We start from the raw sequence: 18,470 nt of genomic DNA on the forward strand, positions 1-18,470 counted from the left end.
CCTGCCACTATTGGTTTTATATTGCAGAAGCACTCTCAGGAGGTTTCCAAGTGCGAAGTGTTATTCAGATCTGTGAATTTCATTCACAAGGCCGACATAAGCGCTGTACATTTCACTCACAAGCTGGCATCTCCCTTGAAGCTTGCTTCTTAGATCTGTAAAGTGCCCAGAAATATCTGTCTAGAAGGAGAGACCTCATTCCCAAACTACATCTTCAAAATGACATTGGTTGCCTTTTTCAAATAAGTAAGAATGGCCACTTTCAGTGGCGACAGAAAACTTTTCAGAACCCTCATCCTTGCTACATCACCGAACTTCAGAATAGTGCATTGTCCCACCATATGTTTAATTTCGGAACTCCTCGAACTATACGCAATTTAACCCACGTGAACTAATAAAGTTAAGAGCCAGAAGGGGAAAAGTTTTGTTGATTGATAATGCAACGATACGAGTTCATTCTAGAGACCCGAATAATGCTTATCATCCGTTAGTATGGCCACAAGCTCAGACATTTTTAAATGATGCTACTTAGGAATATTTTATAATGCCTGAGTGAAACAAAACCCGTGTCTGCCCTTGACTGCTGGGCGGGGCATACCATCGGTACGTACGGGAAACGCAAAATTTATGAGGGAACTGCATATTCCACTAATATCTGAATTTGTGGGACACTGCAAAACAAATGAACACGTTGACAGAACGAAATTTAATAGAATTACTGGGGTTTTGGACTTTTTTCATCATCCGGAATTTTAGGTAATAGAGGACACGACATTTCGGAAACTGGATCTGTGAAACCTGGTAACCTCACGCGTTATTGAACTACTCAGAAATCCCAAGGTTCATTGCTCTCAACGAGATCCAGATTTCTGTCCCTAACACAGCAATATTTGTGGATGCCCTGGAGAGTTTCGATAAAATTGATAACTCCGAATGGACTCCCACATCGTCACACATTGCTCACTTCAGCTACGTCCAAAGCAATAAATATGGCAATATGTTACTATCGATGGGACGGACGGTGATTCCGAGCAGAACTGAGAAGCTGGCCAGTTACTTCAAGAGACCTCGGTCGTGACTTTGTAGCTGGTGAGATTACATTACATTATTGGCTTGTGCCGCATCGGTCATGTTATGGACTTATCAGGAAAGTCACTGGCTGATTGATGTGTTTGTAATACTGTGCGAGATGGTAATTTTCACCCACCCACGCTGCTGCCTGCACTAGTTGATTACACACAGTAATGGTATGTGGCATTATACACAATGGCGTTCTGCTGTCAATAATAGTACAATGAAGCTACACTGGAAATGGCGCTCTGTGACGTAATTCCGGCTGGAGAAGAGCATTGAATATAGGGTGTTCCCAAATATGGAACCATCTTCGTCCCTAGGAAAACCTGGTCAGTATTCCCCTGGGAATTTCTGTGGTGTTTATCGTTGCAGGTGTTTTCATACAGGTGGAATTTAGTAGACTGTTTCTGTTCACACCATCACTTCCTCCGTCTTCATTTGTCCCGTCAAATAATGCCTTATTTATCAGCACAGCTGAAAACATGAACATGTAGAGCATGGAGCCAATGACGGTACTTGCACAACTGCAAAACTTTCCGAATGAGATAGTCTTTTGGATGCATACGTCATACATCCGTACGTTCGCATATTGTAGGCCAGTGCCTGTTATCAGAGTTTTATTGCAGTTCGTCATATACAACTAATCTATGGGATGGAGAACGGTTTGATTTCCGGTAGGGACAAGAGATTATTATTTTCTCCATAACGTCCAGATAGACTCTGGGGCTCACAATCGGTAATGGTGTCTGTTTCGCCTGAGTTAAAGTGGCAAGGACGTGAAGCTGACGACTCACCTCCATCTAGCGCTGAGGTTGAGAATTATGGAGCTGTATCTCCACGTCTTCATACGTCTTCATGGCGTGGTGCTTAATTAGTTAAGCCCAGGGATAACATTACCTTTACGATGGTATCTATATTTTATATTACGTAACAATTTCTGTAGCTGCGGGTAGCATAAAATTGGTAAATTTCGCCTGGAGCTTCACTTACAGAACAATATGGCTGTTACTCGCGCGGTAAGTGCAAGAATTGAGATCACTGCGCAGCAATACTGCGCAGAATTCAAACAGAAATTTTAATGTAGATTAGTTAGATTATATTTTTGATGAAATGGATGGACCGACGGATAAACTAGATCTTCTAATTAAGCAATAATTGTTGCTCTGTTTAAAAACTCATAGAGACGTAGTAATCTACAGCCTAGCGGCCTCCGTAGTCTAGGGGTAACGTTCCCACTTCATGACTCAAGGTAACCGGGTTCAAAAACCCGGCGGAGGTCGTGGAATTTTTAAGGGCGGAAAAATTCAGGGAACAAGTCCTCCGGGAGGGACTTTAAGCCGTGTGTCCCGTATCGTAACTTTACGGCACGTTAAAGAACCTCATGTCTCTAAGAGACCGCTGAGCTAAATTAGTGCCAATATTTCCCGCCCAAAGTAGTTTCCAATGCCTCCGGTAGATGGGGAAGTATTAGGTACCACTGCCAGAGGAGGGACGACCTCTCTGACAGAAAGGGACTAAAGTATTAGATACCACTGCCAAGTAGAGGGTAGAAACCTTGCTGGCAGAAAGGGACTAGTAGAGAGCACCAGTACCGGTAGGGGATGGAGACTGTAGAAATTAAAAGGGGGACGTACAATAGACTATCAGTCGCGGTGCATGGGGAAACCCACCCCCTCAATACTGAATCACTGAACCTAATGACTTGTTCCTTTTTGAATGATAAAAAGGTCAAGACTTCCCTGTGCTTAATTAATTAAGCACTATGCCANTCTACAGTCTAGTTGCTATTGCAGAAAACCATCACGAAGGCTCACTGGGATATGTGCTGGAATGTGGAGATCGTACTGTTGCATGTAAATAAATCAGGAGAAACTTCGTTCGAGTGGCCTCATTCTGCGACTGTGCTCCCAAGTTCCTGATATCCATACAGATCGTCTTCACTTACCATCTTGCCTTATTTCGCAGTGTGGTTGAAAATGCAAGCGTTTAAAGCGTCCTTCCAAGCAGAAGAAATGTCAACGTGAAAGAGAACTTAAATAAAACAATAATTGCCCTGTGTCATATGACGCCGTTTAGTCCGAGAAATATTTAACGACGTAGAGGTCTACCAATGTTTCGGAGGAATATATGACGTCTGTCTTCATGTACATGGTTCTACACTGAAGATTGAGGCAGCACGCTCCCTCCCAACTATAAGGAAATCTCTACCACACTATGAGAAATTACATTCCAATCTTCCGAACCGCCTACGCGGGAGACCGGAATCTTACAAGTCCGATCTGTTTCGGCAACGGCTGGTACATAATATGCAAAATTTTACCAGGTACCAAGACACAAATCTGGTAATGCTGCTTCCATAAGCAGCAGCATAATGCTCCTGCATTTACATCTGAGTCACTACGTCATCTCATCAGGCACACAAGGTATATGCTGAATCCGGAATTTCCTTAAAAAGAATTTCACTTGGATTTTGGACCTTTTCCATCGTCCGCTATTCTGAATGATGTCCATTTAAATAGGTTAGCTCTTTCTAACTAACCACACAGAGTAGGTGTCTCACTTTTTTCCTGAGGATGGAAACAGATCCGGTTTTCAACATATTGTGCTCTCTGGAATACCAGACGTCGGGCAAGGCCCAAAATTTAGTAATATCGAAAGTTTTCCACCATGTACTTCTTTTTTCTTTCATTTAACGACGCTGTCACTACTGAGGCCGATCACAGTGGCCGCGCGGTCTGATGCATGAACTGTCTTCGCTTGCTCGAACCCTGGGATCGTGGGTTCGAATCCAACTCGAGGCATGGATGGCAGTGTAAGAGTTTATTATGTGTTTATGTTGTCCTGTGTTAAGGTAGCGGCCTTGCGACGGGCTGATCACTTGTTCAAGGAGTCCTACCGATTGTGTAAAAAAGATTACGAAACTGAAGACGCCACGGCCCAACAAAGGGCTGTAGAGCCATTGACGAATGAATGAATGAATGAATGAATGAATGTTCCTGTTGAGACCCCAGCGTGAGTAATATAATGATGAATGAATATTGAGCAGTTGATAGAATGAGAATTGGCAGTGGAAACCGAAGTTCTCTGAGAAAAATTTCCCTAGTACGATTTTGTTCGCCATATATCTCACACGGCTTGAACTGGGATCGAATCCGGACCAGAACGGCGGGAAGCCGAGGAACTACTTTATCATAATACCTCTTTTATCCAACGGGGAGAACATGCAGTCCCTCAGAAACAGTCTATGCCCTAATTCCCACAAAGAGACCGGGTATTAAATCCAGTTCTATTTCGAGCAACAACAGCAATTAGTGCAAGTTGGTGCACAGCCATGACTGTCTCAAGACACTGCTGCAATTACAGAAATAATAAACATCAGCAGTACTCCCTTGTTAGTGAGATTTTAAGCAGACCGATGCTGTGAGGAACTCCATTATATTTGCTCCATAGTTCCTGTGCCCCCGACTCCTGCTTCACACCTCAGTCGTAAAGCCGTTGGCAACGATTCACAAACAGCTGCGCTTTTAACTCACGAAGTGTACTTAATGGTCATTGCTTCGAAGACAATATTCTATAAAACGTGCTTGCGCTAAACTATTCTTTTTTAAAACGTCTGTAGTTTTTGACGAATATTTTAAAATGTAGTCTGTTCGGTGTGTTCTGAGCCACTCATAAGGTTACAAATAGAGCCTAGACCACTGATCCCTCCATGTTTTTACTAAAATTGAACTTGAGTGCAAACTTTAGCAAATTTAAATGTCAGACTCCATCTGAATCCACGTGTCTGGCAGGAGGTACAGACACATGGGTGTAGTGAGACCAGTCGCCGTTAGGTCTCGCTTTCTAACGCGTCCGTTACAATTATATTACACACACAAACATACACACACACACACACACACACACATATATATATATATATAGACTCGTTGCTAAATAACGACTTTGTAAACAACGGCCGTTGATAGGTAATGACCGTAACTGGTTCCTAATATGCGCCAGTGGACTAACTGAGAAGCGGTGTTTTCTATGCGGTCCGTGCAACAGTTATGTGAAGCAACAATAGAATAGATGTTGGGGAAAGGTGTTTCTGTGTGGCCCATTCATAGGTGTTATGAGCAGGAAATGTCTATAGGGTTTAGTTGTGAGACAGCCGCCGGCCAGTAAGTACATGAACACGGAAGTCGAGGAATATGGCGTTGGAAGCCGTTCCCAGACAACGACTGATGGAAAAACAGCGGAGTCAGAAGACTTAGTACTTGCTGTAGTGAACTGCTTAGTGCGTGAATTAGCAATAGTTATACATGGTGAATCTTATAGAACCGGCCTGATGAATTTGCTAATAATTCAGCAGGTGATGCATATAACCGCTCACAATTATGACATAATAATCCGTGGGCCGTGCTGAGTCGAATGGTGTGCGCATGATCCGGCCAGTGGCAGCCCCTATGCTGCAAGGTCAAGGACAATGCCGAAATGTATCTGCAGTGGGGGGACAGTCATGGAGTTCACTGTTGAACAGCGAGTGTTTCTAATGCCTACTTGAAAACGGCGGACACTTTCAACACCTGCTCTGATCACGGCACACAATCCAAGATAAGATATGTGTAAATTACTTTAATATCTGTATGGTATATTTTATATTACAGCTCATTTCGTCGGGCCNAGAGCACCCAGGAAACCCGGAATAATATAATAAATACGGAAGAAGAAGAAAATTGATTGTTAGAATATTTAATGACACTGTTTCAAATTCAGATGCTACGTTGCAAGGAATGGAGTTGAAAGGAGCAGTCTATGGCGCGTGCGATGAGGCGGTATGCTGGTATTCACATGATGCAATTGATGAGCCAATGAAAGATGTAGTCCAAGGTATGCAGTAAGTCTGCGGAAACCTGAAACCTGTTCCTCCAGAATACAATGCAACGGCGATATCTCTGCGCCAGCCCGATAGAAGAAACCTTCGCGATATTGAAACTTGTGCTGGTGCTTGTGACTATTATAAGTACCAGTTTCATCAGAATTCCCTGTTCAATACGAAAGAAACAGGCCCGTGCATTGTACTGACATGCGCAAAGGGACTGGTGGTATTTTCCCTAACAAAATTCTAGTCATTATCGTCATTACGTCGCAACGTATTATACCATGAAAATGTTAATTTAACATTTAGAACGACGTCCTTTGTACAGTGTTCTCTCGTTACTTTTATCATTTGCATTTTGAAAGCTTTTCTGAGCTGATGGAAGAGCAACACCGAGGAGCTGCCTTTGTTACTTAGGCAGTTGCCGATTTATTCCTTTTATTCATTTCGAAAAGATGGAGACTGAAAACCATTACTAAATCCACGAATCTATGACAATGCGAAGTAATTTAAAAGTGTCTAATTCTCAGAATTTGGAAATAAAGAGGGACAGGGCCCAGTTATACGACTTAACAGTATTTACAAACTTGAACACTTAAAGCTAGTTATGAAAGCTGATAGACCTGATCAAATATCTGATAAAAGGGAGAGTAATGAAATTTGTCACAAATGGATATAAAACGTAAAATATGTGATATTCGATTCAGGAAATAGAACACACATTTCCCCACATATCCTCTACCAAAACTGATAAGATTGTCCCATCGCTTTACCAGTGCGTCGAAATCCGCAGCATAAAATTCTTTTGGTTGTTTTTCAGCCACTTCCGCGCCTCCGTGTCAACTTCTTCGTCACTAGCGAAACGTTTGTCACCCAGCTGTGAACCGCCTTACGCAATAAACACCTCCCGCCGTAAACAGGAAACATTACTTCATGAAATGAGTCATTTTTCCAAGAGAGAAACGCAGAACAGAACGCTGCTCTTCGGTAGGACAAGTCGCCATTCTGACTACTTAAACGAGCCTCGGAACATGCGCATGCGCGTCAGCTACCGAGACTGTCATGAAGTTTGACTATCCTGCGTCCTGCTAATACACATAAAAAACTTATTCTAGCCATAGCAGCTGTTTCGCTTCCACTTGTGACCTTTTTACCGACTCTCCCTTCTCTGTTGTGTATACGATTCTATTTAGACGTATAAGAAATTGGGCAAGTTCATGTTCGGAATTTAGAAAGCAGACATTTGAAGGGACGTTTCGTTGTGCCATAGCTTCATCGCAGGAGCTGACTTCTTACAGCGGAGCCTCGGGTTCAACTCTGAAGAATGAGTCCATCACCATTCCATTAGCACCTGTCATCGCCCCCCGTTGCGCGATAGCCCTCATCAGGCAGCACATTATCAGATCTTCTGTCTTAATGTCTGTGGCTTCATTTCCGTGTGGGCACTTTGCTGGTTAGTGACTAAGGAAGTTCCTTAAGCCGCGCCATAGCTCAAGCGGTTAGTCGCTGCCTTCTCACCGCATTCAGTGATTCGGAACGTTGTCATGAATGGTGAGGTTGTGAGCATTCAGAGGAGAGGTTTTGGGTCCATTTGAAGATATCGTCCTGACGTTTGCCTGGAGAGGAAGCAACAGTTCAGATAACTTCAGAAACATAGCCGGTAATCCGACACGGATTTCAGCTAGGTACCGCTTCAATACAAGGCAGTATTAACTTGCAACGTCCACTCAGAATCATTGAATTATTTTACGTGGCAATTCTCCTGTAGGACGCTGTACCTGTAGTTACGACGGATATCAAAATATTCTATTTCTTCAGATTTCAGATTAGTCAAAACTCAAAAGCGCCACGAGTTCCTGGCACAGAGGCCCGCTCAAGTATTTGGACAGCATAAAAAGGTAATGAGTCGCTGTGTACGACCAAGAGGTAGGTCGCGGCCACCAGCTTGAGCGCGATAAACCTAGCCTACAGATAACGGTTGAAGCAACAACATTAAAATTACACTTTTGCTCGGAAATACAGTTGTGAAATGTAGAAAATGCAACGTTAAGTAACACATACTCGGAAGTCCTGAGGCAGTGTAGAGAATTCGTATGTCCGACAGTCTGTCCCGCCGTACTCATTTCATGGATTTCCGTGTTGCTAAAATTTTCCCCGAATGTAACAATAAAGCAGTTTCGAACCAGTCACTAATGTACACGTGATTAGTGCACTAGTAAAGGTAAAGTTGTCCCTGTGCTTAACTAATTATGCACTACGCCATGAAGACGTGTGGAGGAGTGTATATATAGGTCCACATTTTTTTGACCTTGGCACCAGCTGGAGGTGAGTGGTCAGCTTCACGCCCCTACCGCTGTATGCTCGGGGAAAGAGCCCCCGGTACCCATTGAATAGAAGTTAGAGTGGACCTCAGAGCCGGTCGGGACGACGTGGAGAAGAGAAAAATCTTGACGTCACCGACCCGCGGTCGTCCAGCCCGTAGCTAGCCGGTATACCGACTACGCTATCCCAAGTACACTAGTGTACGTATCTAAAATTTGCAGTTAGAACTTGCCTTGGCACGATCCATTTGTAGGAGAACTGAAGACAGTGGATGCTACAGCACTTCAATATGATATTCATAGTGCACAAAGGACTGCAAATCAGGTGTTGCATGTTGTCTAACGGACAAGGGACTGATGCGGTGGGTTACACAAAATCGTAAGGAAAGCATTTAGAGGATATTTACATACCAGAAAAAATTTCACTCATATTTGCACTCGTTGCACGATGGGACACTACGTTATCCGATGCTAAGTGACTATTGTTTTCCTTGTCAATTCTCCTTGGCAGCCAAGAATTTGTAAACACATCGAATTTTCTACAGAAAATAAAAATATAACCGGACACAAAAAGCTTTCGTTTGAATGTTGTTCATCACTTGAAATGCAGTATTTTAGGAATGACGTAGGGTTTAAAAGCAGTAATCAAGTCTTTAAATATTCATAAAATCCGTATTTTTTATATTTATTTAGAATGAAATTTTAATATATTTAAGTGCTTTAAAATGCTTGTTTACAAATGTTACTTTATTGATTGTTATTGGCCCCCGTAACCCGGTTCGTTTCTCGTCGTACTGACTCGAGAGTTTTCAGAAGGACAAGTCCTACAAACTGCAGATATTTGGCCGCAACTGCATCAAGCAAGCTATCTTACTAAATTGTCGTCTTTTGCTCTAAATCAGTTATGCAATGGGAGCAGTGGGGTGTTGCTTTCGCTGTTGGGTTTGCGCATGTCTCGCGCCGCTAAGGAAGAGTTGTGACGAAATATGATAAAGCAGTTGTTTTTATTAAAGTATACCAACGGCATTTATTTCTGGTCTATATTACGTATAATGGTAAAGGCCTATATTTACAAAATTACGCCATGAAGGGGAACGTGGGAAGGAAACTACAAGTCCACGCAGAGTACGGAAATGAATATAGTAAATCCGGTCACCCGAAGTGAACGGAGAAGTTCATGGAGGTAGTCCTAGGCCCACTGGGGCTGTAGTGCCAAGGAAAAAATAAATCCGGTCACAGTTAGGCTGAAAACCCACTGACGCGACTAGTCGCGAGCGGCTAGCTGCTCTTTGTCGCGCGCGTCCTTTAGTTGGTTGTACATATTAGGCGTGCGACAGCTCTGCCGCCTGTGTGCCGCGTTTCAAAATTTAACCGCGCGCGGCTCATAAAAGCAATACAAATAACGGCCGCGAGCGACAACACTCGACAAACCGCGCGCGGCTTGTCGCGTCAGTGGGTCCCTAGCCTTAATCCGGATGTCGGACAGTCGGGATCGAAATATAGAAAATGCTCTTCATATTTCAGTGCATGCTTTGAAAGATAAATGGAATTCAGAAATGTAGATGAGTCACTTGTCTGTTCAGACGAAACTTGACAGTTTCTTCAAACCTGCATTGTTACGTTCAAAAACAAATACAAGTTCTGGGTCTTCTATCGGTTAATAAATTCGTTATATTTCTATAATTTTTAAATAAAGGCTTTACAGAGATATTTTTATATTTATTTTCATCTGCACTGCTTAATTCCATTTATTTGTGTTATAAGATTTTGTTTTTCTGGCTACCTTTTGTATCACTAAGTCTGATTATCGCTTTATCCGGATTAGAGATTAAAAGAATTAAGTTTTTCTGAATTAAAATATTCCACTTTGGCCGAATGCAAGCAACTTACAGTCACTTGGGGGAAGACCGAACACACGAGAATTTACTGTCGCAGTCTCCCGCCACGATTCGATTTTTTCAAAAAGATGTTACGGTCATGGGCGAAGTAAGATCTTTGACAGGGTACAGCTGCTGACATTGTGTACTGGACCTATGGCAGATTCTGGACGTCCTCTGTCTGGGAGGGTCAGCCCACAGTTATGGTGAATTATGTGGCAATTACCCGCATATTACCAGTTTCCTGCAGTAAATCACCGGGCCTCACCACCGGTCGCTCCCCATTTGTGTGTTTCTGATTGGTCCAACCAGCTGTATAGCCACGAAGTTCGCCAGGCACACAACCAGTGTCACGTTATTGACAATTCTGGTGAATCCGCCGTCACTTGTGCCTTAGCTTTCATAAAGAACACCAGTAGCTTCGGTTCAGTGAACAATACAGACGAAATACCGCGCGTGTAAAGACAAGTTCTGAACTGTGGTTCCTTACTCTCTGTGTGTTTTTCATTGGCCTTTGTTTCGTACATCTCACCAAAAAGTAGTATTTACTCTTGCAGAGCTTTTAAGTGCGCCATTTTTTTCTATTTGGTAGACATACGGGGGNTCTGAGGGGAATTCCCTACATACCCTTCTGCAGGAATCCTTGAGATTAGATGTACTTATGTATTTATGTCACAAAAAGCGAATAAGATATTTATAGAAAAGAGAAGTCTTGTCTCGCTCTCCGTCTGCCGTTTATATCTCCGGAAATACATGAAGAATTCAGACGAAATTTAGTATTTTATCTACACTGGAACTTGTGGGCCAAATTCGATTTGGGTCCATACACAACACATGGAGCTGAGCTCCACCTCTATCGGTTTTCACAGAAATGAACAAAAAGTTCCGGGAAGAACTAATCACCTACTTTCGATACGACACGGACCGAATAGAAATAAACGCCTCTAATAATTCTTAGGTGCCATCGGAACGTGTTTAGGGAGCTGTTGCCTAGCAATGATAGTGGAATAGACCAACACACACACAGACTCTCCTTTGATATGATATGGACGACACACAATATGACGCGTCCAACATTTCTTCTATTGTTGGTACGTATTTTTTGCCTCGCGAAAGTTTTTACCGAGCCATTGACTGGCAACGACAGGGGGATACACAGACACACAGACTAATGGGAGGGATTTTTTAAGTACGCCGTTGAGATGGATTCATGTGCCGTGATACATATATCTGGTTTTATAAAGACTGGTTCAGGGATTCAAAAGTTGAGAGGGGGGATACCTATACACACACAGACAGCAAGCTGATCTCATAAGCCTCCTTTAATTTTTTCACATTAAGAAAAGTATGATAAAAATCGTAAAAAAATAATTAACAACTTATACCTGTATATCCGGGTGAGATCTACAAGTTAAGTTTGAAACAATCCAATAAATGTATAGTGGATATTAATGAAATAGAAGGGAAAAATAAATTCTGACTTTGTAGTGCATCGTTACTCCTTTTGTCTGCAGTAAATTAACATAAAAGCCAACCACAAATTCTAAATTGCATATAATGCATTCGCGATACACGGGTACTCCAAGCTGGAGTGCACAGTCCCTCTCTTGTGTTTACTGATGTGATGTGTCCATACGTCCCGTAATTTTCTGAAATTAATTCAGCACTCGACAATTCAGAGCACACACTGTCGGCCTACGTTTTATTTTCACAAATTTCTATAAACTAACATTAAAAATACTTCAATGAAATTTTGTGGTGTGATGTTCAGGATTTCCTAATCCTGTCTCCCATGCCCAGGTTTTTCCTGGACTTTACAGTCTGTATAGAACAGCGGTAGCATTTTTAATATTCAAGGTCACACGTCGAATCAAAACGGCAAAAAAGAAAGCATAAAATATATGAGCTTTAAGCCATCGATAGAATATCAGTATTTATCTTCTGGAAAGATTGTGATAGTAGATGATTTATTATAAAATCATGCAAGGAAACCGCTCACCTTTCTGGTCGCTGTCATGGTTTTAATAAGTTTAGAAGTTTAAGTTTAAGTTTAGCAAGAAGAAGAAGAATCTATTTACCAGCAAATTGGACTTACATCTGAGAAAGAAACTAGTGAAATACTACATTTTGAGCATTGCTTTGTATGGGGCTGAAACTTGGACACTTAGAGCAGTAGATCAGAAACACCTGGACAGCTTCGAAATGTGGTCTTGGAGAAGGATGGAGAAGATCAGTTGGACCGATTATGTGAGAAATGAAGAAGTGTTAATTAGAGTCAGCGAGTAGAGGAATATCCTACACGAAATAAGAAAACGGAAGGATAACTGGATTGGTCATATCTTACGCGGTAACTGCCTTCTAAAAGAAGTTATTGAAGGAAAGATAGAGGGGCGGATAGAAGTGACAAGAAGACGAGGAAGAAGACGTAAGAAGATGCTGGATGACCTTGGGGACAGAAGAGGATATTTTCATTTGAAGGAGAAAGCTCTAGATCGCATCAAGTGGAGGAACTGTTTTGGAAGAGACTGGGGACCTGTCGTCTTGACAGATTACTGATGAATGAATGAATGTTTTATTGACATAACTAAATGTTTACATTAACCTACATTTTTTTCGCATTGGTTCTCCACTCTCATCTATAGTTGTCAGCATTCCCTGCTGTACCTAAAATAATATTCATGGCCTTTTTTTAGTCAGAAACAGTTTCACACGGCAACGAGTCCAAGTTCAACAACAGAGGAACGGCTGGAAACTACGTTTTCCACGCGGTCCGTGCCGATGTGCTATAACCGAGACAAATTTAAAGGTTAGTGAAGAGAAGAGTAGGAAGTTGATGTGAGATGGCTGCCAGCCTGGGAGTTAGTCAACTGGAGCAACAGTTTAGATGTGACATATTTTAAATATTATTTAGGTCATTGTGTCTTGTTTTAATGCCATGATCATCAGGTAATTAAAATTATAATAATTATAACACACTGATTCCATGAATGCATTGAGTCAAATTCTCGCAGAATATCAAAATGTGTTGCATTAGATGACTTTTTACGAAATGGTTAGTCTACGTTGGGCACAGTCTGAAGTGACTAGGCATAAATGAAATTATATTAAGCATGAAGACGTTCAGAACAGATCAATGTAATACCAGCATTAAAGTGTTCGGATAATTGCTTGCTATTCCGGCACGCTTTGTACGTAACTTGGGGCGTGTCATGTGAATATGACTCGAGATACAGAGAACCCGATGTCTACATCAACTTTGTGATGTCATTAGAGCGCATCTGGCGTCACGTCTCGAGCGACAGCTGGTCCAGACGCCGTCCTTTATGATATTACAGAGGCTTAACCTCAGTGACGGGTATTATATCGCGCTGTTCCACCGAGACTCTAAAAGTTTAAAACTGCCACAGGATTAAACGCTCATGTTTGATGCTCGGAAACTGATGCCCTGTGATAGACATCCACAAGGGCTTACAGTAACAGCATATCAGTGGGTGTCTCCATGTCCAAGTTCAGTACGGTAAGATTTTGTTTGAATAAAAGGGGAAGGCTATAGAATGCATGGATCATACTGCACTTACTTCACAATATAAAGAAGAAAAGACAAAAAAGAAAACAAAGAGAAAGGACGGAAGAGCAGTTCCATCTGAAAATACTGCAAATGAAGTTACTACTCTCTTCACATGCAATTCGAGAGTTCCATGTTTTATTCTTAACTAATTAGATCCAACTTAGATTCGAACCAAGGAGTGCATCCCTCAAGTCTAGGTACACTGGATAATATTAAAATGGCTCTTAGAGCGTTAGAAAAGATAGGATGAGATGGTATGGACTGAATTAATCTGGCTCAAGATACGGACTATTGGAGAGCTCCTGTTAATGCGGCAATGAACCTTCAGGTTCCATAAAATTTTGGGAAATTCTTGAGTAGTTGCACAACTGGAAGCTTCTCAACAAGGGCTCTGCTCCTTGTAGTTAGTTAGCTAAGAGAGGATTGAAGCTTAAGAGGCTAATTAATGTGACTTTAACACGTTAATTGACAGTGCTTAAGACATTTAAGCGTGTAGATTCTGAAGGGCTCTGGCACTCGGGTTTTCTGGGTTTTTGGACTTCATCCATCGTGCCATATTCTAAAGAACGCAATGTTTCAGAAGTAGATGTTTCCGTCCTCAGGTGAGGGGTGGCGACACTGTGTTGGGTGCGTTAGAAACAGCTAACCTCAATCACTGAATTTTTGTAATGTAATCTCAAGGGTCAGTATGTCTGTCCTTGTTCTTATTTCGTTAATCAACACGCGAGTAAACTTATTGTGTAATTTGCATCTTCTTCCTCACATACTTTGACTACTACATTTTCCCTGCTAAGAATCAAAACGTGGTACTGGTCATTCCTGGGCCTTCCCAGGCCTCTTTGTATTTGGGGTGTGCATACCCTTGTTACTGAGAGTGAGAGCGGCCTCCGTAACGTTCCCACCTCATGACTCAAGGTACGCGGGTTCAAACCCGGCGGAGGTCGTGACATTTTTAAGAGCGGTAAAATTCAGGGAACAAGGGACTTTAAGCCGTGGGTCCCGTGTCGTAGATTTACGGCACGTAAAAGATCCTCATGTCTCTAGGAGACCTCTGAGCAAAATTAGGCAAAGTTTCCCGCCCAAGTAGTTTCCAATGCCTCCGGTAGATGGGGAAGTTATCAGGTACCACTGCCAGCTTCGCTGGCTGAACGGGGCTGAGAGCGAGCAGCAGTACCGGCAGGGTATGGCGACTGGTAGAATATCAAAGGGGGACGTACGATAGATTATTAGTCGCGGTGCATGGGGAAACCCACCCCCTCCAATAATAATAATAATACTGGGAGTGAGCCCCTTGCTCATTCTCCTCTCAGATCGTACTGTACTTCCCAAATTCTGGATCCTAATATCCGCCCCATGTTTCTGTCGAACGCTTTGCGTTTCAGTCAGGGTCTCTTCTTCTTACTCTTATGAATCTCCGTCGTGTCTCCACAATACGCCGTTCTGTGCTTTACCGAACACAAAGCTTTGCTGAACACATTATGAGACCTCAGAGACACACCCCACTTCCCATTTCCTGGGCCTGTAATTAAGAACGTGACATTGGTAATCAAATGCGAATATTAGCCGAGACACTGGTCTTCCTCACCCAGGATGTTCATGTTTATGATACAGAAACATCCTCTCAGTGCCTTGATCTCAGCCTGGCTCCTGACGCTACATCTTCAAATAGCTGCAAATTAAAAACAAGCTGTCTAAGATTTGAGGTTTTCACGGCGGTGACTATGAAGAAAGCAGTCTTTCGGAGGAACGTCGGTTAACACAATATTTACACGGCGCCGCATCCCCGAAGACTGCTTTCTAAAACAAGCATTCTTAAAGCCCACAAGGTAATCAACGTGAATACTGTCGGTTCGAACACACGTCAGTGCGGTGTTTTTGGTCAGCTCTTGAATGTGGCTGTATTCCAGCTACATGCTAACGAATGCACATGCCTTCAGGTACTACGGATTTTTTTTTTCTGTCAGGACCTCACGTGCAGTAGTGATTGTCCTAGTGGTCGCTCCAGCAGTCCATAGTATGAGTTTCAACGTTTCCATTGTCACCTGCCTACTTTATACCACGACATCCTTGATATGCACAGCAATAAATCTGCCGCTACACACACCTTATTTGTTTGCAAAACGACGTTACATCAGTTCCCAAATGAACAGCGAAAAGAGGTAAATTCGTCGGTTTGGGATTTGAAAGGAGGACGCTGCTGCCTTAAGAAAATGTTCCTGCACGGACAGTAAGAGAAAACACGTAAGATGTACGACCCAAGTAACCAATGTGTGATTCTGTGAAGTAGGATTCAGAACATGAGTTCAGTACCACGGCCGCTCTTCAGTTTGGTTCGAGTTGAATTTCTTCCAGTTCAGTGCGTTGTCAACAAATCCTCCTGGAATATTATGCACTTGTTGGAATCTATTAACGACCACTCCCGTGTAAACAAAATTGTGTGTAACGTGACCATACAAACCATTCAGCTCTTCAAACTTTACAACATGAGCGCAAACATCATTATATATTGTCGCGTTTGCAGCAGACCGTTCATTCGCTTCTGGCGGAACGCAAAGAGCAATGCTACCCTTAGCTTTAGCACTACTTCACTGATATGCGTGGAGGGCATGGAGTTTCATGCATTATTAAATTCGAAAATGAATAAAAGTTTTAGACTTGGTAACAAATACACAAATTTCCCTTGCCAAAATACAGCGTTGTATATCAGGCATGTTTAGCCTCAGTTATCTCGGTGCTTATGCCCACAACATGGAGACATGCCGGGAGCGTAGGGGCAGGTCTCAACGTCCGCGAATTCTTTCCCCTAGACCTTACTTCCTGTCCCCAACGGAAGGTGCTGTAAGCCTCGCATGTATGTAAGGAACAATAAAAATATCCCAGTGTCCCTATGGGCAATGCCGGTACTTCATCGTTTCAGGCTGTGTTCAGTTAACAGCTGCTTGATAAAATATTGACAGCCAATTCGTTTGGTCAAGGACTTCGCCGCTTTTATGAAACCTGAAGGTGCATAACCGTCCTCAGAAAACGTCGCCCCAGGCACCAGTCCTGAGTCATTTTAATCAAGCCCACTTTCTTCACGACACGTTTCATTATCCCTCAGTGTGCGCCTGGTGCTGAGGCCGGCTCTTCCTCGTCAAGAACAATGTCGCACACACAGCAATTAATAAGCATTAATGTGTGGGAATTTAGACATGAGAATCAACCGGAGAGCTAAGGAAATACAGCAGGGTGATATAAGCCTCATAATAAAACAACAGATCAGAGGACAAACGGACGGTCAGACAGACAGCAAGTGATCTCATAAGCCTGCTTTTACTTTTTGAAAATAAAGAAAGTAGGCTAAAAAGTAATGAAATTAATGAAGCATGGGTGATTCATCTCAGTGATATTTAATAACTTGTATAATTTTACCAGTAGTTCGATCTGACAACTCCTGTCCATGTTATAACGAAGGGCAAGGGGTCGAATTATTAAGGGTTACAGGTTTGGCTCTTTTTTCATGTACATGCAGTGCTTTGGGATACGTAAATGCTGAATTGTCATAACATTTGTAGCATACATGTGGGAGCGTAAGGTCTGAGACTTTGTGCAGCATGCGGCAGCCTCAGGACATAGGCCAATAGTAGGTTCTTGCTGAACATGGTAGGGAAAATTTGGATTTCATAAGAGTTGGGGAGGTTTCTGTCCGGATGAATGAATTTACATATCTCAAGAAAAGAGGTATGGAGATTAAATAAATGGGATGTTGTTTTGTGCAGCAGTAGGCAACGGTAGTGACTGGGCGCTTGGCTAGCTGACTAAGCAAGTAGCTTAAATTCATCTTGTGTTGGGGTTGTAGTGAACTCGAGCAATATATTTCTTTGTCAAACAGTAAGAAGACTATATACTTCGCCACAGGTTTCGGTAACATCACTGGAAAGACATGATCTTTTGGTAAAAATATTTACATGATACAATTTCAGACTGCAATGTAACTCAGAAACTAGAGATACCAACATTTCCAGCAAGAAAAACGGGATTTCTGAGAATGAAATTAGCATTAGTTCTAGTTATATATATATATTTTTTTTTCTCCCTTGGCACTACAGCCCCAGTGGGCCTAGGCCTACCTCCATGAACTTCTCCTTTCATATCGGTTTTTCTAGATCTTACACATTCGGTAGGACTCCTTGGGCGGGTGATCAGCTTGTCGCAAGGCCTCTACCTGTACAGAAACACATAAAAGCGCACACACACAAACTAAATATCCATGCCCTGATTGGGATTCGAACCCACGATCCCGGTTTCCAAGCGAGCGAAGACAGTACATGCCTTAGACCGCTCGGCTACCGTGACCGGCATAGATATAGATATAAACTGTCCATACCAAGTTATTCCTCCAACAAAAGCAACGAACCAAGCAATCCACCTGCAATTCTTGGCGTGCGCATGTCTTCACATTCATCTACAAAACAATATTTTTTATACGTGAGGAAAGAGAAGAATTAAGTAGCACGGTTTTCCTGCCACGTTCCCAGGCGCGACAGGACACTGGACTATTTGACTAAATTCGTAAGACGAGCACATTGAAGGCGACCACGCTCCGTAATAATTACTGGTGGTGGTTAACCTTGGCTCATTCGTAAGATTCTTTTCATGAAACAATTAGAAGCCATAGAAGGAGACGACAAATACGCAACAGAATCGACATTACGTGTGAAAATTCTATGCTAAAACTACAAACATTCTACCCGCATATGACGAAGTAGTAGATTGTGATAGACAACGCA

Source organism: Cryptotermes secundus, unplaced genomic scaffold (genome assembly GCF_002891405.2).
Source record: "Cryptotermes secundus unplaced genomic scaffold, Csec_1.0 scaffold930, whole genome shotgun sequence".
NCBI lineage: Eukaryota > Metazoa > Arthropoda > Insecta > Blattodea > Kalotermitidae > Cryptotermes > Cryptotermes secundus.